Below are 23518 nucleotides of genomic sequence, written 5' to 3' on the forward strand. Positions count from 1 at the left end.
TGCAAGAACAATTAATGAAAAGAGAGACATGAATGGGAAAGAAAGCAAGAAGAAGTATTTATGAGGGTTCGGAGAGAGAAAAGGAAAGGATAAATGGTGTAATTACATTATAATCTCAAAAATAAGAAAAAGAATTTATATTTTAAAAAATGGTAATTAGAATATGGCAGGATTAAGTTGAATAGTGACTGAACCACAAATATTCCCACCATTTTTATCTACCATGATATAACAATGCCAACACAGGCCTCCTAAGGTCTGTGAGCAAGCAAAACCTTGTTTTCTTTATGATACAGTTCTGCTAAGATATTTTTATAATAATTAAAACTGACAAGTAACTTCTTCAATCAAACCAAACCATTCACTTTACAATGTCTCTCCATTTTCTAGGGTCCTATATTAAGAGTATGAGTGTAGTCTGATATTGATTAAATGTAGTAGTTGAATATATTATGCATTTCCATTAGACATAGAAGTTTACTAAAACTTACTGAAGGGGATCAGTGAGTTTGAATATGAAACATTGTTTAGTTCTGTTCAAAGGGCCAAATGTCATCAGACATGACCCAAACAGCTTGGAATAATAATAATAATAATAATAATAATAATAATAATAATATATTATATTATTATTATTATTAGTTTTGGTGGTGGTGGTGGTTTTTCTCCTTTTTTTTTGATCCTAGCTATCACATCAAAGAGAAAGAAAGTTAAAGAGGAGATAAAACACAAAGTTTAGGTAGAAATGTGGTAGAATTATAATTGAGGAGTCAGACGAATTCTGTATGCAACTGGACATAGAATGCCATGAATCAGCATCATATTCTTTACTTGGCCTGATTAGATTGCCTAGGCTATGGATCACTTACCAGGTTGAGTAGGACAGATAATATTTAATGAAAAGTGTTCCATGGGCCAAGGTAGTGAAAAGGAAACCAGAAAAGCCTCATCAATATATACACAAGGATGAATGAAATGTCCTCTCTGAAAAATTAAGTATTTTTTGAAATATTTGAGCTTATGAACTAATGACAAATGAGTCAGTAAAGGAAGTAAGATAGGTAAATTCATTATAAAAAAAAAAACATACAAACTTAACAAGTCAGCATAATCCCTAACAAAAATCTATAAACATTTGTCCTAGAGTCTTTACCTCCCTATCAAGGAAACTTTTCTTTTGAAACAGACAGAAATCACTACAGAAAAACAGAACAGAACAAAAATCATAGTTGTGGAACACAGTTCCAATAGATATAGCTACAAAACACTACTGTACCTAAGACTCAGCGAACATTGTGGGGAAGGGTACATAAAGATTATGAAAGTTAGAGGATCAGGGAGTTTACTGTGAGATCATGTCTCCTAGTATTACCAGAAGATACAACCATGAAGTTTATCAGTATGATTGCCCAAATATGGACTGAAAAAGGATGACACCACAGTACCATAGTAGATGGAAAAAAGCCATGATGCTTCACCATGTACAGGGAACTATTGACAATTGAGGAAAGCTGAGAACAGGAGATATGGCCTTCCTCGCGGAAGGGGGAAGAGCACACCAACTGATTGTTTAATACCAAAAGGTCAGCCCAGAAAACATACGTGAAAGTAGCTGTTCTCTTGGCTACTTCAGTATTAGCTGCCATGGTGGTAAGCTACAGATTTGTGTACAGCTGTGGCATCTAGAGCTTTAGGAGGAGTTCTGGCTGCCGAAAGAAGACACTACAGAAGGGATTGAGAGAGTAGCAAGGAATGCACACCACCAGAGTTGTGCTTGCTTGGGGTCTGACTCCTGCGACTGGTAACAATTAATGTGGGCCCAAAAACACATACAAGGGACAGAGACAGGAAAAAATGAACCCAATAAAAACAGAACACACAACATACAAGGGAAGGAAACAGCAAAAACAAAGAACAAACATAGAATACAGAACAGTCATGCAGTCAGAAAAAACTGGTTAAAAACAAAATGTGCAGTGGCCACCTTCATTTGTACACTTAACTTGGCCTAACTGACTTCCATCTGGGTTCCCAGTATCAAAAAAACCCAGGAGGACAGTGATATTTCTCTTTAGTGTCTCAGGCAGAAGACAAACAAGTCTTAGGGGAACAAGAACCAGATGCCAAAGAACAAGGAGGGCAGTGTGACATCTCTCTAGTGCCCATGGATAGAAGTTCTTGTACCTCAGCAGACACCTCATTGTCCCTAGATGGGATCCCACCAGAAACAGAAGCAAATGCCAAAGAAGGAGAAATTACACCATGATTTATCAGTGGAGGGCTTCTCAGAATGGCAATTGATGGTTTCTTTTTACATGGCCATTTGCTCAGGCAGTCCTCCTAAGTGAAAGCATGCCCCCCAGTGCTTTGGAATGTATTCAAAGTGTGCACCCCTGGGGAGCAGTGCTTCAGTCCTGGATATCTGGAGGGAAAGATTCAGCTTCTGATTTGGAGTTGGGAGGGTCTTGATTTCACTGGGGCCTCCAAATGTCAATCCCACCAAATAAGAGGAAAGACCCCTGACACAAAATTTTTAGTCAAATGAAGCAAGCTTCTGTCATGCACAGCTGTTTTCCTGAAGTGGAGTTTGAAAGAGCGGCCTTGAGTTCACTTCTCAGGCTTCTTTTATAGGGAAAACTGCAAACTGGGGACTTCCAGAGGAATTTTGGCAACATAGGAATTTAGCAAGTAAAATATAGAAACAGATAACAATTTAAGATTATTTGGCACAACATCTTGTTGTTTTGTAAGTGTGTAAGTCAAGGCATAGTCAGAGTGCTGGACCAAATCACATTTCATGAAGGTTCAAGGTAAGATAGTTAACTTCTAAGAAACAGAAATTGAAGTTTTACAGCAAACAGAAACAAACTTATTTTCAACTTGCAACAAGATGGCTTCTAATCTTAAAATGGAATCAAGCTGATCTATCAGTAGCATTATACATACTGAATAGGTTATATTTAGGAATATGTAAGTATACACAGATATATACATTCATGCACTAACAGTAAAACAAGAGGCCTTGAATTTGAAGAAAAGTGGGGACAGATATATATGATATATATAATATATATGATATACATAATCTATATATTTATGTATAAATATACATATATATGTGGGAGGGCTTGGAAGGAGGAAAGGGAGGGGAGAGATTAATTAAATTATAATTTCAAAAATAAAAATGTAAAGAAAAAAGACATTGTACATTTCACTAAGGAATTAATCTGTATAATTTTATAGACTATGTGTTTATTTAGATAATAGAGTAATTAAATCATTTTGGGAAAAGCATCATGTTATTATAATTTATACAATCCTTATAAAACTATATTTTAAATTGTTTAATCATGTGCAAGACACACGATTGTATGGAAAAAGTAGAACTAAATAAGCACCTGTAATAAAGTTTCTGATTCCATTGTAAGCAATAATTGAAATTTTCTCTATTTTTAAGCACATTGGAAAAATTTACAAAAATATTCCTTATTTATTTAAAATTGCAGGTTCCTTCTTGGTGAACAAAGTTATATATGCGTTTGTATACCTAGCGTCCTCCTATAACAAAATACTTGGACTGAGCACTTAAAAATGTTTTTCATTTAACTCATGATTGTGGTGACTAAAACATCTCACCAGCACTGTGATGGTGCTTTTGTGCTCTTGCAGCATCACAGTACTCTGCATAATATCACACGATAGAATCACAGGCAGTAGTAGCAAGGTCAATATTTAGAAGGGCTAGGAATCCAAAAAAGAAAATCAAAAGGGAAAGCATTAATTATGTCTATGCCTACATAGAAACCTGTTCTAATGAGCATTAACCCATTTCTGTAAGATCTAATGAAGATTAATGCCTCCAAAAGATGATCTGATCTAAGCAACTTCAAAAACACTTGACACCTTAATGTTTTTTCCGCCTATCAACATCTAGATAGAGGAGAATAACATTCTAGTACAGGGACTCTGAAAAAGAAACAACCAAGTCATAGCAAAATCAACCTTATTAGGAAGCTATGTATTGCATGTACCACAATAAATAATAAATAAATAAATAAATAAATAAATAAATAAATAAATAAATAAATATATGCTTATATCATCAATATTACACAAACTCCATGAATTTCATATAGATAGAAGGTATTTATAAGATAAATGTGCTACAAGTAGTGGTCTGTAACCATGACTGTTATTACTTTATTCTTTTTTGTATCAAAGAGTATTCTAAGTGTTTAGAGTAGCTGAACATTTTTAGTTTTTTTCCTTTGATTATTTTCATTCTTCATTTTTTCTTTCCATTTTGTTTTTCAAAATATATTAGTTTTGAATTTTTTTTGAATTTTGTACCTAAAAACTTAATATTATCCTGACAAAGTGATTACTATTTGTAAATGGAATTTTTTTTTATAAAATTTTTTCTATGTTTATGTTTACAAATTCTTTACTACCACACATGAAGCCTCAGAGACATATCTCTACAGTAGCTCACTTTTTGTGTTAGACCAGCATATTTGGCAAGATGTATTTGATAACAACCGAGACAGAATGTGATAAACATTTCCAAAGTACTACTACATGCATTACCTCAGCACTGGCAGCAGTAAGGAAGGTGTGATTTCAAGCATGGGAAGAATAGCCCAGTTATCTAATTCATCCTTACAGCAATTTATCATATACCAGGCCCTGTGGGGTTGCTTAATATTAATAATGCCCCCAATAATGGCAAGTGCATATTGGTGATTTACAGCCTTTGAAATGTTGTTATACCCACAGGAAGGCTATGAGTGTGTATTCAAAATATAAAGACATGTTTTTGGATTGTATAAAATACAATACTGAAAGGTTTTGTTATCAGTATTATTGGACAGGCATATAAATTCTAACTTGATTACTTTGAATTAATTTAGTAATTTGATTGAATTAATTTAGTAACTTAAAATTTCAGAGTGCATTGTGATAATGTATTTATAGGCAGAGCCCATGGACCTGGGCTGAAAATCTAGCCACACTATTGTAACATCTGTACTCCCATGCTATGGTGTGTCTGCTACAAATCACAGATTCTCCAGTCTGGAGGAAAAACAGAAACCTCTGTAGAGAGTATGATTAAATACACAAGCCTATTTTCAATCTAACATGACCAATTAATTAGCTTTGCATGTATTTCATGAAGGAAAGGAGAAATGGAGAAGAGAGATTATTAGTGTCTCCCTGTCGTTATCTTCATTGTGTCCAAAGTCGCTAAGAAGGAACATCACAAAGCAAATGAAAATTTGTTTTATAGACCAGGTGAGTTGATTCCAAAGTCCTGTTAAGATCAGAGCCTGGCAGGGCAGAACCAACAGTGAAAATGTTTATCTTGGTGTTAAATATGACAACCCTAAGTCTTAAAAGGTTATGTCTACAGTCAACAACTGTTCAAACAGAAGTGGTAAGTCAAGGCTCAGAAACTTTTCTACAAAGGGGCAGAAAGTAAACATCTCTGGTTTTGTTGTCCACAAGCTCTGTATTGCAAATAATCAAGTCTGCCATCACAGCACAGAAACAGATATCCAGCATGTGTGAGTGAAAGGGCGTGGCTATGTTCCAAAAATCATATTAATAAAAGACTGGGAAGTTCTAGACTTCAGACCTAATTTGTCAGTTTCAGTCTTAGCTGACAATGACGAATGTTACCTACATCCAAAAGAGAAGTGCAAGGCAGAAAGGAGAGTGGGTTGTTGAGGATAAGGTTTTCAAATTGCTTAGACAGTGAGGATGCTCAGAATCAGAGAGATGGCAGCATAATTCTGATTGTATTATGATGCTGGATCAGGGAGGTTTATGAATATTGCACAAAAGAGGTGAGTTTGAGTTTATGGTTAGCTTTATCCCTTTTGAGGAGGACACAACACTATCCAAATATGTCTTTCATGTCTAGAATAGATAAAAAGACTGCAAAATTAGAAGAAAATACCGAGCATAACTGCTCATAGCAAGAGGCCTTATTTCAAATCCCACATGCTGCAAACACCACATGCTAATCAAACGCATGTTCTTGAGAACTTTTTAGAACTTGGCTAAGCTAAATCTTAATAGCTTATTAATTTTTGCTATTGTATTATAATTCTGCAATACAAGATGATTTTTAGTGACTATTCCATGAGTACTTATCCCTTAGCACTTATTAAAGATCTTTCTAGGGACTGGAGAGATGGCTCAGAGGTTAAGAGCACTGGCAGTTCTTCCAGAGGTCCTGAGTTCAATTCCCAGCAACCACATGGTGGCTCACAACCATCTATAATGAGATCTGGTGCTCTCTTCGTGCATGCAGGAGTATATACAGCCAGATTATATACTGTACAGTAAATAAATAAATAAATAAATAAATAAATAAATAAATAAATAAATCTTTAAAAAATCTTTCTCGTAAAATTATTATTTATACCACAATTTCCTTAATTCTCTTATATTATGCATAATTTTGCTGATAGAAATCTTGTAGCTACACATCATTTGCCACTTTACATCATGTTAATTTTCACATTATATTTAAAACTTCAATTCTAAGAGTAGGACTCTTAATGTAAACTTATTCTAAAAGATGAATGGAATGGAACTATAGGCTCCTGATCAACATTATAAAATAGTGCAATCAAATTTAGTATTTCATTCATATCCTCCTATGACTTTCTCTTTAGGACATTTTTGGGGTGATCCTCCAGGAAGCAGCAGGTTAATTAACTTGTACTCTAAATTGCTGCCCTCCTAAAGTAGAAGCCAGTCTGCCCTGCTGAAGGAACTTCTAGAGAGGAAAAAAAAAATCCTCTAACATTACAGTAATTGAGTAGTTAAAGACCCATCCAAAGGAATGTTATAATGGAGCATTAGAATAATTGATTTTATGTGTAGTAAAATAAAAAAAAAGAAAGAAAAAGGTGAGCTACCTCAGTCAGGAATAAAAGATGCCATTTCAAAGTGTCTCAATATAACAAAAATAAATTTGTCACTAATGTATCTTGCCAGATTACCCAGCTTCTGAGAGAGAATGGCGCTTCACAATAACACTCATCATTATTAGACATTCCCAGCTCGGCGCTGTAGAGAATATAAACACCAATATTTATAGCTTCTTATTAAAAGTACTTTAACTTTCTCAGGACGTGGACGAGTGAACTATCAATTTCTAACACAACGTGTTGTGGAATTGCCATTTAATATTTCTTAGGACTAGCTGGAACAAGCCTTTCTTCCTTAAGTGGCACATGTTCATTTTCTGCCTTCTCCTCGTCCTTGCCACCTGCTAACAGTGTTTCAGGCAACAAAACAGCAGTGCTCTCAGCAGACAGGGCAGCCTCCTCCCGAGCGGGGACAGTGCAGATGGTACACCATAAAACAAAATCCTTAAGACTGTGGGGAACTGCTTTTATTCCTTCTCTTGGAATTCTTTGTTTCTTACTTAATGTTTATATACTGATTTGAAAAAAGAAAAACAACCCTCTCTGAAATCCTTGTGTAAGCATACTGAAGATTAAACTAAGAGAGTTGATTCTGACATCTCATCCCAGGCCTTTTCAGTCAATCTTTAGTGATATGCAAAGACGTATATTTGCAAAAGCAGTTACCTGCCATGAGAACATTTACTTTCTTGTGTCAGCATTATTTTATGGTTTGGGTTTGCTGATTATTTTTTCTTCCACTTAGCAAATTTTAGCAGAAAATGAATCTTAACATTAATAGTGGTATTTTAACCTTACAATTTACATTAGCTGTAAGAAATTTTAATAACCTGAAGAAATTCCATGAGGAGCAAAAGCATCAACTATTTAATAATGGTTTGGTTGAAGGAACAAATTTTGAGATCCAAATGACTCAGTTTCAGTAGTAGTATATTTAGAATGCTTTGTTGGTTCAATTTATGAACATATAAGAGAACAAAAACCAGAAAATAGATGTACATACATATTTATGTTCCTCCAACTTAATATTTTTATGTATGCATCACATATTTTGTACTGAAATGGATGGAAAACTTTCTTCTAGTGCCATGGGTGGACTACCTTCCTAGAAATTGTTATGAGGAATGCCCCTGAAGTCACCAAAATAAGACAGGCAGTTGGCATTACGGTTGGTGGCCAACCACCGTAGTTGATAATGTTACTAAAGATGTCACATGCCTTGGTAAGAAGACTAGAACTGGCATGAGAGCTTCCTTCCTGCTGACAAGCACTCATATGTTCAAAGGTGCTATGCAGGCTCACAGGGGAGAAATGTCATCCACAATCTTAATGAGCTGTGAACTCTGTGTGCGACAGAACCAACCTGCCAGGAAAGATGAATCCACTGGTGTGAAAGAGGCAAGTCTGTTATGGGGGTAACCAACCACTTTCTGATTATATTCGATACTTGCTCCACAGGGGAAAATTCAGGTCTGGTCTGGTAAACCTAATAAAGAAGCTGTGGCTTGGGAAGTCACGGGCCCTTGTGGGGAAGCCGCTACTGCTGTTTTGCTAAACGGACATAATGTACGTGTCAATTTTTCTTCTAAATAACTGTGCTCATTGATTATACTCCTGTCAGCTGTGGTCAGAAAAGTTTCTTTGGGCAATGTTCTAAAGTAACACCAGAGACTCGTAAGTAGTCAAGATAAAGGGGATAAACGACTTGTTAATGCCATGTCCAAAAGCCCTCAAAGCTCAGGAAACACTGGAGAAGGAGAGAAGGAAAGTATGTAAGTACAAGATGAGTGGCAGCCTGGAACATTAACCTATATGCAAGAAAAGCTGTTGTGTGTTCGAATCCACAGTAGCTTCGATTACCTAAACACAACCTTCACAAGACTTGACCTGTCAACTTTTTATCACAGAAGGCGGAGGTACCCATGAGGCCTTACCCTTCCTTAAGACAATGGGAGAAGGAGTGGAATTTTTCTCAGTATTGTAAACATTTTTAAGGTGCACATTGTCTTGTAAGTAACTTTCACCACACTCTGTAAACAACCCTGATAAGACTCATTAAGTCATAACAAAAAGACAGGCAAGTATAGTGTGGTAGGTGGAGGGATATTTGAGATGAACAAAGGGAACATGTAGAGTGGAAGGAGAGCAAAAGAATAATGGAGAATATGATCAAAGCATAATAAGAATATATATGAAATATACATGAAAATGTCATAATGAAGCCCATTAGTATATGTAATATATGCCAATGTTTTTAACATTAAAATTTTATGAAGGGAATAAAAAGAAAAAAATACATATTTTTAAATTTAGTACTAAGTGAATAAATGAAATTAATGCATAAGTAATTTATGAGTGAAAAGTTACAAATACCCCTTTTTCTCTTCAAGAAAATAAATATGTTGACAGATTGTGTTGAGTAGGGTGTTATTCAATTACACTTTTAAAAATAAAACTGTGTGGGTAGGCTTTATCATTTTATATCAATTCCACCAAAATGAAGTAAAGTCCTAAATGAAATATAAATATGAAAAATTGCAATATAATGCTTCAGTATTTTTGAGATTAATGATCATCAATGAGCAATATTTATAAAGACAATTTTGAAAGTGTCTAAATATCCATCTGTAGATTATCAAACTTACTTAAAAAGATAAGAAGGAATTGTATAATAAATAGTATCATTGTGGCCTACTAAAATTTAATTTAATTATTTAGGGAATTTATTTGGAAAGATACCATGTTAAGAAATTTATATGAAGAAATAATTGATCAAATGTCCATCCTTAAGATCTTTACAGATTATTAGGATCATAGAGAAGCTAACTGAATTATTTTGGTTTTCTGTTGAATGTTTTAATGGAGTATGTTCACTAGGCATAGCCAAATGTTTCACAATAATATTTAAACCCAAGTATATCATGTACTTGAACATCTTCACAATCTTCCACCATCTCTTTCTGTCCCTTTCTTTTATATTGCTATCCCCCTGTTTTTCACCAATAGTACTCTGTGAAGGTTGGCTTTAACTCTATGCAACCTAGAATCACCAGAGAGGACAATCTCTATGAAGAATTTTGTCTACATTTGGTTGGCTTATGGGTATGTTGGTGAGGGTTCTCTTAATTAAGTTAATTGATTGGGGTAGACAGACTCCTGAGGATGTTACAATCCCCTAGACATTGGGACATGAACTATATAAGAATGAACTGAAATGAGTCCAAGCCAGCAAGTGAGCATGCACACATTTATTTCTATCCACACTTGATTTTTGGATGTGATTATTACTAACTGCCTCAAGATCCTGCTAGAGTGGCTCTCTTGCAATGACAGATGGTACCCTGGAATTGTAAGCTAAAATATAACCCTTTTCTGCTGTGTTTCCTGTTGTCATGTTATCACAGAAGCAGAAATTAAACCAGGACATGGCCTTTCAATATTCGTGATGTATGCTTGTGTATGTACATACATATATGCATATATTGCATTTTCTTTATCCATGTAGGATGATTCTATAATTTTACCATTATGAATCTTACCACATTAAATGCAGATATGGAAGTACCTATGTAGGATGCTTGTATTTCTTTGACTATATTCCAAGGAGTGATTTAGATGATCATACAGAATTCTAGTGTTATCAAAAACTCCATACTGATTCTATAGTGGTCACACTAGTTTGCATTCAAATCAACAGTATTTGAAGATTCCTTTTCCCTGGTACCCTTTCAACATTTGTTATTTAATTTTTAATGGTATTCTTTTTTTTTTTCTAGTATGAGATGGACACTCAATGCAGTCTTCTCAGGAGTCTTCTTTACAGTTACACTCAAATTATAATTCACTAAGTTCCTAGGTTTCTGCTGTTATTTGAGTATCAAATATCCCCCATACGCTCATGCACATGAACACTAGCTACCAGGGTGTTGGTAGTCTCTGGGAATATTGTAGAGCCTTTAGGAGAATTTTGGAACCTTACTACAGAAGTAAGCATGTTGGATCCCCGTCCTTCCTCAGCAGGGTGTTTATTGTTGTAGCCATTTCCATTGCACAACAGCTTCTTCAGCCTTTGCATTTGGACTTAACACTAGGTACTCTCCTGTGTGTTTCTGGGCTCGTAGCCTTAAACAAGGCAGCATCATTACTTCATTATTTGCTGACATCCAGTATTCTGGAAACAACTAAAAACTCCCAAGCACCTGTGGTCTCTGTGGACCTCTCCGCTAGAAGACCAATTTGGATCATTCAGCCTTTCACTGTACAAGCCTATCTAATAAATTCCTCTTTTAAAATATATGCCTTTCTTCTGTTTCTCTAGACATCTGTGGCTAATATAGATTTTGGCAACATAGTGGTTTTAGAGAAATCAAATTATAATGATTAACTCCCTCAATTGGCTTTATAGTTTCTGGAGCTGACCTCTTTAAATTGCACAGACCTAAAGTTTCCAAAATCTTTGGTTAGCATAAGAATACTGATAACTCCTAATGTGAATTGTTTTAAGAGCTTCACATGTGAATATATCTGATGCTGTTCATTCTTACTACATTTTTATTACTTCTTTACTTGCAAGAGTACAAAATTGATCAATTTCATACTCATGCATAAAACTATAACAATTCTTAATGACACTGATTTAAATTCTCAACTCTAGATAAACAATAAGATACCCAAATACTCACTGGGCATCCCAATGGAGAATCATTACTGTAGGCATAGTTCTGAAGTAGCTGAAATGTACATGCAAATATAAAATCCTATGTATTAAAGGAATGACATGATGTTTGTGAGCACACACGCACACACACACACACACAGAGTAAAATGGGGTTAAACATATATACCTCCTCAAACATGAACCATTCCATTGTAGAAAAATGTTTAAAAGTCCTTCTTTCTAATTTCTGAACTACATAGTTTATTTGTTTGTTTATTTATTTATTTATTTATTTATTTATTTATTTATTTATTTATTTATATATTTGGTGGATGGGGATTTTGGGGGATCTCGAAGAAGCTGCAGGAGGGACAACCATAATCTGAATATATTGCATGAAAAAAATATGTGGTGGTATTGTGTTCCCCGAAATATTGTGCACTCTAATAAACTTCTCTGGGGTCAGAGACAGAACAACCACAATATTAACATAGAGGTTAGGCAGTGGTAGCACACGCCTTTAATCCTAGCATTCCAGAGGCAGAAATCCATCTGGATCTCTGTGTGTTCAAGGATACAGCCAAGCATGGTGACTCACGCCTTTAATCCCAGAAAGTGAGCCTTTAATCCCAGGGAATGATGGCAGATAGCAGAAAGGTATATAAGGCATGAGGACCAGGAACTAGAAGCATTTGGATGGTTAAGCTTTTAGACTTTTGAGCAGCACAGTTCAGCTGAGATCCATTTGGATGAGGACACAGAGGTATCCAGTCTGAGGAAACAGGATCACCTTAAGAACTGGCAAGGTGAGGTGGCTGTGGCTTGTTCTGCTTCTCTGATCTTCCAGCATTCACCCCAATAACTGGCCCTGAGTTTGCTTTTATTAATAAGAACTTTTTAAGATTCCTGCTACATCAATTAAAAATCATTTAGAAGTGAGTGCATATGATTTTTCACACATACACACACAAAGACATGTTTATAATTTTGCACATTAGCCCAGAGAAATTTTATTTGTCCTACCTGTCACTAAGTACCCATGATCTCATTTTTTCTGGTTGTTCCTATTTGATACTCTTCTCAGCCTCTAGTAACCAATGCTCTGCTTCTGTATATGATTGAGATCATGTGGTTGTTGTTTTCCCCCTTTTCTTCTTTTTAATGAAAATCTGCAGGTCCATGCATGTATCAAATTTTATTTTTGTGATGTGTGAATAGTATTCATAAATATAGATCATTTCACAATACATCTTATTTATTTCTTTTATTCATAAGGTGGTAGACACTTATGTTGTAAGAAAAAAAGTATATGTCCATGATATTCCTCAGAACTACTAATCTATAATTTAATAAAAAAAGCAATATTATAAGAAAAGGAAGTCATAAGTAAATAATATGTACAAACAAAGGGAGAACAATTTGTAACAGAATTTTATTAAACTAAATCCAACAAAATATATAAAGGCAAATGCATTGTAATTAAGTGGGGTTCACACCTAGAATACAAGGTTGCTTTAGTTATCAAGTTTCAGTGGATATAATTTCCTACATTAATTAAAAAAATAACAATGGCAACAATCTGTATTAGCTTTTCAATGGAGGAAAGGTCTTACAATTTAGAAAAGGGAAGAGGGGCTCTGATAAAATGCAACATGCATTCCTTATGGAGAAACATGAGAACTCTTGGTTAACTGGGAGTGGCCATTTGGTTTGGTAGTGCATCTCAATACCCAGAGCATCAGTCATAATCTCCAAAGTTCAAATATCATTCATTAAGCTCAAGAATGATTTAAGAGTCCACCCTTCTCCACTTATATTGACTACTGTACCTGAGATTTTAGCTAAGGCAATGAGGCAAGATTAAATGCTAAAAGGCATACAGATTATAAAGCAGTAAATTTATGTTTGCAGATCACAGGAGCATCTACAGAACTACTTGTCTACAACCTACAAAATGTAACTTCTAGAATTACTTTGTTTATTAAGGTTGGAATATGCCAGTTAAATATTGAAAAAAAAAAACAGGATTTTAAGTAAAAACAACTGATAATGAAATAGAAAAGCATCACATTTAGAGTAAATATCACAAAATATTTTCAAAACTTATACACTGAACATTTTAAGATATTGTTAATTTAAAGAAAAAGTTTGAATAAACAGGCAGATGCACTATTTGTAGATGTTAAGTTCATTCAAAATTTCATGTGGAAATAAGAAAAAATCATCTTAAAGTAGAACAAAATTGTAAGGCTTAACTTATAAAGTTAAGACCTCTGTATTAATTATGAAGTTCATGAGTCAAGCAGTATGAAAGGATACCAAAACAAAAAAAAACAGTTCAATGGAAATAAAGATTGAGGCCACAAACTGGCTCAGAAATGTGTACTCAAAGTGAATTAGTTCTCATCACAAATCTCCAAAAAGCAGAGCAAGAAAGATAGTATTTTACTAAAGGATTTTGAAAAGGTGGATCTCAGTCAGCAAAAATTATATTTTTATGATGCTCTAAAATTTATACAAAATTGAAATAAATGTAAAATATGAAATTGCAAACTTTAAGAAGGAAATTATATGGTTGGGAATTTGTCAAATATTTTGTGAAACTAAACCAAAAGCATAGTCCTAGAAGTATAATATAGGCTGTAATTTAACAAAAATTAAGACATTCAGATCTTTGGAATTCAGTTTAAGAATGAACTATGAAACTATTGATTGTGAAAAAACACTTTCAAGGCATATATCTGGTAGTACTTTTATAATAATGCAAATGGCTCTCAATAGTTTACAAATAAAAAAAAAAGAAAATTTTAAAACATGCAAAAATGCCAAGCAAGGTGGCACATAATTTTATCCTCAGTACTCAGAAGATAATAGCAGTCATATCTCTGTGAGTCAGCCTGGTCTACATAGTGGCTCCCTGTCTCAAACAAAACAAAACAAAAAGCTCATTGGATAAACATTTTAAATAATCACTTCACTGAGCACATGAAAAGATATTCTATATCTGTAATCAGTGAGGAAATGAAAGTTAAAATCCCAATGAAATGTTGTTATCCAAGTATTCAGTAACTTGAAATTGTTAGAAACATTAAAAAGAATGAGCACAGCCAATGTTCCTGGCATGTGGCATACATGGAATGAGTCTTCTGATTCTTCAACCAGTCAACACAATGCAAGCCATTGGGTGCAGCCCACTCAATTTGGTCAGTACAAATTTACAATATAGAGTTCTACACAGCATCAATAATATCATGAGTTTTAATAACAAAAAAAGTTCATAACAACCCAAATGCCCATCTATCGTTGATGGATGCAGCAATATTTGGGAAGAAGCCAACACAACAGAATAATACTCTGTAATCTAAAGAGAAGAGCTACAGACAGGTGCAATGGTATGAATGAATCTAAAAATAATATAGCTCAGTGAGAAGCTTAAGAAACTAATACTCTGTGAGTCCACCTATAGAAAATTAACAGTGCAGGTTATTGTGTGACAGAAGGCTAATCTGTAGTTATGTCATTAGCACAGAGTTTGAGGGAAGAAGTTAAAAGAGGATAAAGGAAGTTTTGAAAGAAATGCACATGTTCTTGGTCTTACTGTTTTCATGATTTAATAAGTATAGGTATATGTCAAAAGTTACTCAACTCTACACTTAACGTATATGATTTTAATGTCATTTATGTGTCATTAAAGATATTGAGACAAAAGACTAAAGATATATTTTTATATTTCTTTCAAATCATATGAGTGGTTAAAGCAGTGGTTCTCAGCCTTCCTAATGACATGACCCTTTCATATAGTTCCTCGTGTTGTGATGATCCCCAATCATAAAATAATTTTCATTAGGACTTCATAACTATAATTCTGTTAATGTTATGAATCATAATGTAAATATCTGTGTTTTCTGATGGTCTTAGGGGACACCAGTGAAAGGATCATTTTGATCCCAAAGGAGTTGTGACCCACAGATTGAGAACCACTAGATTAAAGGATACATACGAAAAGTTATTAGCTCGCAACACAGTGAGTGGTACCTTTCTAATTCTTAGTGTAGCTGGCACTCTGTAAATGGCATATGTTATCCACGGTGTGGAAAGACAACTGGTGACGCAAAAACAGTGTAGTTAAAGTAGAAAGGAAATGATGGTGACATTGACCTAAACAAGGAGCAAAAAATAGTGATCTTGTCATACACACCCGAGGCTTCTTATGCTCAATTCATCTGCAGATCATGAATAAACAAAGAACAGTTTCTTTAATATTGGCAGCCTTAAGACTGGATTTTCAAGGCCTTAGTCTAGGAGTTCCAGCTAGAAGAAAACAGAAAAGAAAAGAAAAGAAAAGAAAAGAAAAGAAAAGAAAAGAAAAAAAAAAAAAAGAAAAGGAGACAGAGAAAAGATTCCCAGAATCACACCTCCAGTCTAACAAAGCTGGAGTCATTTCCAGCTGTGACTTTATAAAGCCAACAATGGTGCACTGAAAGACCATCCAACAGGCTTTTATTGGGTTCTTGTAACACAAGGTGAGTAGTGTACAAGAAAGAAGTTTTCTTGACTTCCTTGGAGAAATTGAAATGAGAGTTGGGGTATGTAGCAGGAATCTTAAAAGTTCTTATTAATAAAATCAAACCTGAGCCAGATATTGGGGTGAACTGGAAGATCAGAGAACTAGAACAAGCCACAGCTACCTCACCTCGCCGGATCCTTAGCTGGTCTTGTTTCCTCAGACTGGAGGCCTATGAGTCCTCATCCAGAATGGGTCTCAGCTGAAATGCTGCTCAAAGCCTGAAAGCTTAACCAGCCAAAATGCTTAACCATCCAAATGCTTCTAGTTTCTGGTCCTCACACCTTATATACCTTTCTGCCTTCTATCACCACTCCCTGGGATTAAAGGCATGTGTCACCATGCCTGGCTGTTTCCAATGTGGCCTTGAACTCACAGAGATCCAGAGGGAATTCTGACTCTGGAATGCTAGGATTAAAGGCGTGAGTGCCACCATTGTCTAGCCTCTGTATCTAGTGGCTGTCTGTTCTCTGACCCCAGATAAATTTATTAGGGTGCACAATATTTTGGGGAACACAATACCACCACACGTGTGGGCTTACAAGCCGCTTCAGGCAGGGAGAGGTTCTTCCCTGATCAGATGGGGCCAAGGTGGCCAGAAAAGCAGACCATAACAGAGTCTGCTGCAAAGCTAACAGTGAAGACAGTTGTGTTGTTTCTGGTGGTTTCATGAGCATCCACAGGTGAATATGAGCTTCCCCTGCATGTCTAAGTTTCCCAGAACAATCACAAAAGATTTAGAATAGATGAGGCTGGGCAGTTATAGGTGACAGCTTAAGGAAGCAGCTGTTTGAGTTACAGTTTTAGCACTTCAAGTGAGCATGGTGATACTGAGGTTTGGCTGCTGCTGGGCCTCCAGAAACTGCAGTAGTTCTGCCTGATGCTAACACACCCCCCAGGCACTCCAAGGCTGTTAAGTTTTTCCATTTGGTTTCAGTGTAAGAATGCAGCAACCTGTAACACTCACATGTATCTATTTTTAACAGTTCTGTGGACTCTGGATTCCCTCTTATAGAAACAGAATGAACTAAAAGTCTAACTTACGCAATACATGAGTTAGTTTAAGAGGAACAGAAGACTGTGCTTTGGAGCTAAGACTATAAATCTTTAAGAAAAGAGAAATCACAAAAATAGTCTTCTTGTTATATAGTCTTCAAAGAAATTCAAATAAAGTCATGAGCTACAACTATACAATCTTCCTAAAGGCTGACAATATTCACATGCTAATGATGGTGTGAAACTATCCAAACTCTTAGTTGTTGCTGATGATAACAAAAAATGATAAAAATCATCCACGAAAGAAAGGTTTCAAAGATTGTACAAAGGTACACATTTGACATAGCCATCTCGGTTCCAGGTACACAGTCCCTCAAAAAGAATGCATTAGCCAGCAGAAAAATTTCCAGCCAGGTGTTTTCTGTTCCTTCACCCTTACAAATTAAAAGCTATAAACAATCAATATGCCTGCAATGAGAAAAATATTGGGTAAACCATTTATAATACACTAATATACTAAATAAATGTGCTGCAGGATCTCATTTTCATGAACAAAAAGCACCATGTTACTGTTACAACAGCATGAGTAAAACTTGTAGATGTGATAGTGAGATGAAGAAAGCGAGACATACTAAAGAGCATACCGTAAAATTCCATGTATGTGCAATTCAAGGGTAGACGACTTTGGTTTGTGGTGAAAAAATTAGAGCTATAGTTGTTCCTAAATTTGACAATAACTGAGATTCCAAGGGGATCAAAATTGTCCAGAATGATCCAATTGGTTTATACCTTCATAAGAAAGGTGTAGAACTGAACATATTCATTCATCAAAGTTACATTGTTAATATCTGTATTTCAATTATACATTTTCCCGGAAAATTGACAAAGAGAAGAGTGGAAATATAAACTCTAAAGGTTATTAATAATGAATATTGCTTCTTTTGAGGGAAACCATGGATGCTGAGCCTTGATTATATTCCTGTTTACTTTGTACATGATTTAAATTTTCCATGCTAAAATATTTTAAAAGATTAAAGCATGTAATTTCAACAGTGGAGGGCATGTGCATTTGTCGAACTAGTCAGCAGTGATAATTATTGCAGAAAATCAAGGCCATGGAAAGATACTTTTATGGAGAATAAAAGTGGAAAGCCAAAGATAAAAAGCCATGCAACATGATTAGCTATTATTTAACACTATCAAGAAATCAAGAAAAGCATCAATATGAGAGTTAAGAGTCAGAAAGGTTTATATATTAGAGAGACAAAGGTTGCGTTTTTGTTCTTTGTTAGCCTTGTTACATTGTGTAAAGTTATTAACCTTTTGAGCTTTAGTTTATTCAACTCTAAAATGAGCTTAATTATCTCTTCCTCAGAAGGTGGCAAGGAAAATTTGGCAGTCTTAACCCATTAGAATATTGCATGTAATTAGTACATCTTAAGGAAGATTTGTCTTCCTCTCCCCATAATACAACCTTCACCTCTATCCCCAGCCTTCATAAAGAAATAAAAAATGGGCCGATCCTGGGGGCTGAATGGCCAGCTAACCTAGCCTTTTTGGCAAGTTTCAGGGCAGTAGGAGTCCCTGTTCTGAGAGAGAAAGAGAGAGAGAGGGAGAGAAGGAGAAAGGGAGGGAGGGAGAGAGAGAGAGAGAGAGAGAGACAGAGACAGAGACACAGAGAGAGAGACAGAGACACAGAGACACAGAGAAACACAGAGAGAGACAGAAACAGAAAGAATAAAAACCTCTATAGCTATTTGTCCTCTGGCCTTCTGTATATGTACATAAATAAACATGTATATACACGTGTACACACACACACACACACACACACACACATGCCAAAGAAAATTGGATTTGCAGTCACACTGGAAATCTGCACTGTAGACAAATTTCTAAATGGTCTTATTAAATAAGAAACACAGAGCCAAATACAGGGGTAAAAGCTGAAGAGATCAGAGAAATAGCGAATAGCCACGACTAGCCTCAGCTTACCACCTGGCTGTCGCTTCCCCAGAGAGAGCTTCTTCCTGTCTGAATGGCGGTTTTATTGCCTTCCTGTTTTGCCTTCTCATTGGCTCTAAGCCCAGCCACATTACTACCTCGTCACTGCCTATCTTTACATACCTCCGGGTCTCTATGGTTGGTACTGGAACTAAAGGAGCGTTTCACCACATTTGGCTGTATCCTTGACCGCACAGAGACTCTGCTTGCCATGTGATCGGATTAAGGGCCTGTGCTACCACTGGCTTCTGATTTATGGCTGGCTAGGACCTCTGATCTCCAGGCAAACTTTATTTATTCACATACAAATAAAATATCACATTTCAGCACAAATAAAGTATCACCACACTGCACAGCTATCTTGAGTACTTGTGAACTATCAGGTAAAATATCTCCTTTACTGTGATATACAATAACCAAATTATATGATTAAAATAAAATTATATGTAAATAAAATAGTTAATATGATATTAATATTACTTGTTGACATCAGTTAACAAAATTGTACATAAATATGTTGAACAGTGTTATTACTAAGCCCAAGTAATATTACTTTTGACACCCAACACATTGAAGTTGTATTATCATAAGGGTTACTGCTTTGCTATTTTTAAGAATAATTTTTATTTATGTCTATGTATGTTTGTCTGCATACATGTGTGTCTGTCATGCATGGGTGCATGCAGAGACCAGAAGAGGATGTTGTACCTCCAAGAACTGGAGTTACATGGGTTGAGAGCCACCAGATGTGGATGCTGTTAATCAAATGGAGGTCCTCTGGAGGAGCTCTGAAAGCAGAGCCATCTCCTTAACCCCTGCTTTGCATTTTCAATCAAGCTAAAGTATGGAGTGAAAATGAAAAAAGAAATTTCAGATACTGTTCTGCATGAAGGAAGACTTTCTGTTTGTTTGTTTTTGTTGTTTTGTTTTGTTTTATGTCCATTTGTTTACGCAACCAGTGTTTACATCAACAGCAGTGCTATTTCTCCCAAATACGGGTGATTTACCTGTGTACCTTTGCTCTCCATCTCCCTAGAGAAAAGCTGTTTCAGTAAGCTTCAATTATAAAATAGTATATCTTCAATGCAACATGAAATGCTAATTTTTGAGACAGGGTCATTTGTAACCCTGTCTCAGAAATTCACACAATGACAAAGGTTGCCATGGACTCTCAATTCTCCTGTTACCCAATTGTTAGGCTTACAGATGTGTGTTCTTGTATCTGGCTTGAGATTCTTTTTCTGAACTTTTTTCTTTGACAATTTTATACCTGCATATAAAATTCTGCTTACTCTTCCACCAACACTCTTTTTATCTTCCTCCTATCCTTTCAACATCCCTTTACCACATTCAAGGATATTTGGTTGTGTTTTGTGACTCATTGAATTTAACCAGGGCCAGTTATAGGACCTTTGGAATAGAACTATTCATTGTACCCTTTGGAAAGGGTTTTTAATTGGGAACTGGAAGATAGATAATTAAGTAGGCAGGAGTTGGGATGGTTAGATTTAGAATATTATTTTGAAAGATGTTTACTAATCTCAAAGGAAGAGTACACTTTGCTCTTGGACTATAGAATTTGAAGAAACATAATAAATACTTTTGCAAGCACAGTAGTTATATAGTTTAACAAAAAGCAAGGTTACCTATAATTTAAGGCAATGTACATGATCAAGAGCATGTAACAAAACAGGAGCCCCAGAGTGAAGTAACATTTTCTTTGGATAAATGTCATAATTTGGAAGTTGATTAGATGTTGCACAAATCCTAAATGGTCTTATAATAAAAACCCAGAGCCAGATATCAGGGTGAAAACTGAAAAATCAGAGAAGCAGAGCAAGCCACAGCCACCACCTCTTAACTCACCAACTCCTCAGCCAGAAAGAGCATGATTTTCTGTCTCCTCCTGCCTTATTATTCCTTTCTCTGCCCACCCATATCACTTCCTGTTTCAAACTTCCTAGTGTTGGGATTAAAGGTATGTGATCCCAAGTGCTGGAATTAAAGGTGTGTGCCACCACTGCCTGGCTTTGTTTCTCTTTTAGACTGGATTAATTTCATGTAGACCAGGGTGGCCTTGAATTCACAGAAATTTAGATGGATCTCTGCCTTTGCCTCCCGAGTACTAGAACTAAAGGTGTGTGCCACCACTGTCTGACCTCTGTGGCTAACTGTGGTTGGCTCTGTCCTCTGATATTCAGGCAAGTTTTATTTGTTCAAAATATCACCACAATTAGTGTTATCATATCATCATAAAGATGATGGATTCTAAGCTACCATCTAAGGTTAGGTGTTGGTTAAGTTTTAACATTGATATGAGAAACTATGTTGTTTCACATGTATTATTTATCTATATATGGTAATTCCTTAAAAAGTGAACTTCTACCTAATATCTGAAATAATTTGGTGTCTATCCATACTTAAAAATATTTTAATTGCCTTACGCATTATAAACAATTTTAATAGATTAAATAATTATTTATATGGTCCATGCAAAAATATCATTGGGAATGTAGACCATTAATAATCTTAGTTTTTTTTTTCAGGTGCTATAACAATATAGCATCAGTGGAATGGGTTATAAATAAACATTTATTTATTTTATTTCTTGGCTCTGGAGCCTGAGGAGTTCAAAGAAAAGGACTCAGTAGTTTTGGTATCTGTCAAGGGTCTGCAACACAGGATATATTTAAACTAAGAAGAGAGAAAAATGGGTGATGACTATAGTAACAAGCCTTATAAATAACAAATCATATTATATTTTGGAGAATGTTAATGAACAGGACTATTAGTAGCTCAAATTGTAAATTGATTCATAATAATTAAATTCTCATAAATATAGTGTTATTTCATTTTTAGAAGTTGAGTGCCAAAAATTCTTCTTTGAAAAAATTGATTTCAAAAACCTCCTTTATTTGTATTGCAACATAAAATATCAACTTATTAAAAAAGAAACCATGTAGAAAAGCAGATTTTAGAACAATTCCAAAAATAATCACTAAACGAAACTTTTATGTGTATATGGTGAAATATTTTGATGGTCTGTACACTTTAATCTAGTAAAGAGAGTTAGTTGTATGTTTCTATGTACTGGTTATTGAAAATTAAAATTTTAGTATTAATTATGACCAAATAATTTCTTAAGCTGGAATTTCCAGTTTTCCTATACTAAACAATAAGTCTTAATGAATATATATAAACATAGAGCATTATATTGCTAAGAATATATTGAAATATCTCTGTATTATTATTATAAAAACCTTAGCCTTTTAAATTTGTGAAAGAATACTGGGATAATTTATATTGCACCATCACCTTACGTTTGAAATACACAGGTTAAATCTACCTATACAGTTTTATGATTTAGCTTAGTTTGAAAGTTGATAACAGTACAATACAATTTAAACCAGCACTAAATTAATACTGGGCTGGAGAGGCGACTCAGCAGTTAGGTCACTTGTGTCCCTTCTGGATTAGAGTTCAGTTTGCACCGCCACACTAGGCTGCTCACAACTCCTGTAAATCCAGCTCCAAGAGATCCCAAGGTCCTTTCAGGTCTTCAAGAGCAACCAAGTGCAGGCATATACACCTGTGCATAAATTAAAATAAATAAATAAATCTTGAAAACCTAAAGTAAAATGGAATTATATTAATAGAAAATAGAAAGCTATGCTGCCATCTATGATATTTGAACTGAGGAGAAGAATATTGAGCAACAAATTTTCTATCTTATTTGAAGGTGAAAACACAAATAGATTAAATTATTTGAATTTATTTTATTCCTAATTAATTGAAGTTGCATTTAGAAGTTTTTTACAAAACATTAAATAGTTGTCTTTTCTACAAAATGCTGTTAAACTTGTGTTTAGGATAAGAAATGAAAATATTTTTTAATCTCCCACCCTGTAAGACTTTTATGTGACTATTTTAATCTCTCCTAACTCTAGCCTGTAAACCCTATGTTTACAAAAAGGTCCTGCTGAGTTCTTGGAACATATATGACAAAAGTGAATGGCACCTTCATTACCTTTGTGCTGATTCCTTTTTAACTTTTCATTTTTGAAAATACAAATATAATTATATCATTTTTCCTGTTCACTTTTCTTCCTTCAATCCCACTCATATACGGGCTGTTCCCCCTTGCTTTCTTTCAAATTAATAGCCTCTGTCCTCTCTTTTAATTGTTGTTATATTATACCAAGTGCTCACCCTGAAATACACATACAGGCAACACAGAAAAACATTTGACCAAAATTAACAAAAACAGAAACAAAAAATGATTAAGTCCTTAAAACCACAAGAGGAAAAAAAGTAAAAGCAAGTTATTAAAAAGCTTTTCAGCATCACACACTATGT

The sequence above is a fragment of the Peromyscus eremicus genome, chromosome 10 (assembly GCF_949786415.1).
Source record: "Peromyscus eremicus chromosome 10, PerEre_H2_v1, whole genome shotgun sequence".
In the NCBI taxonomy this organism is placed as follows: domain Eukaryota; kingdom Metazoa; phylum Chordata; class Mammalia; order Rodentia; family Cricetidae; genus Peromyscus; species Peromyscus eremicus.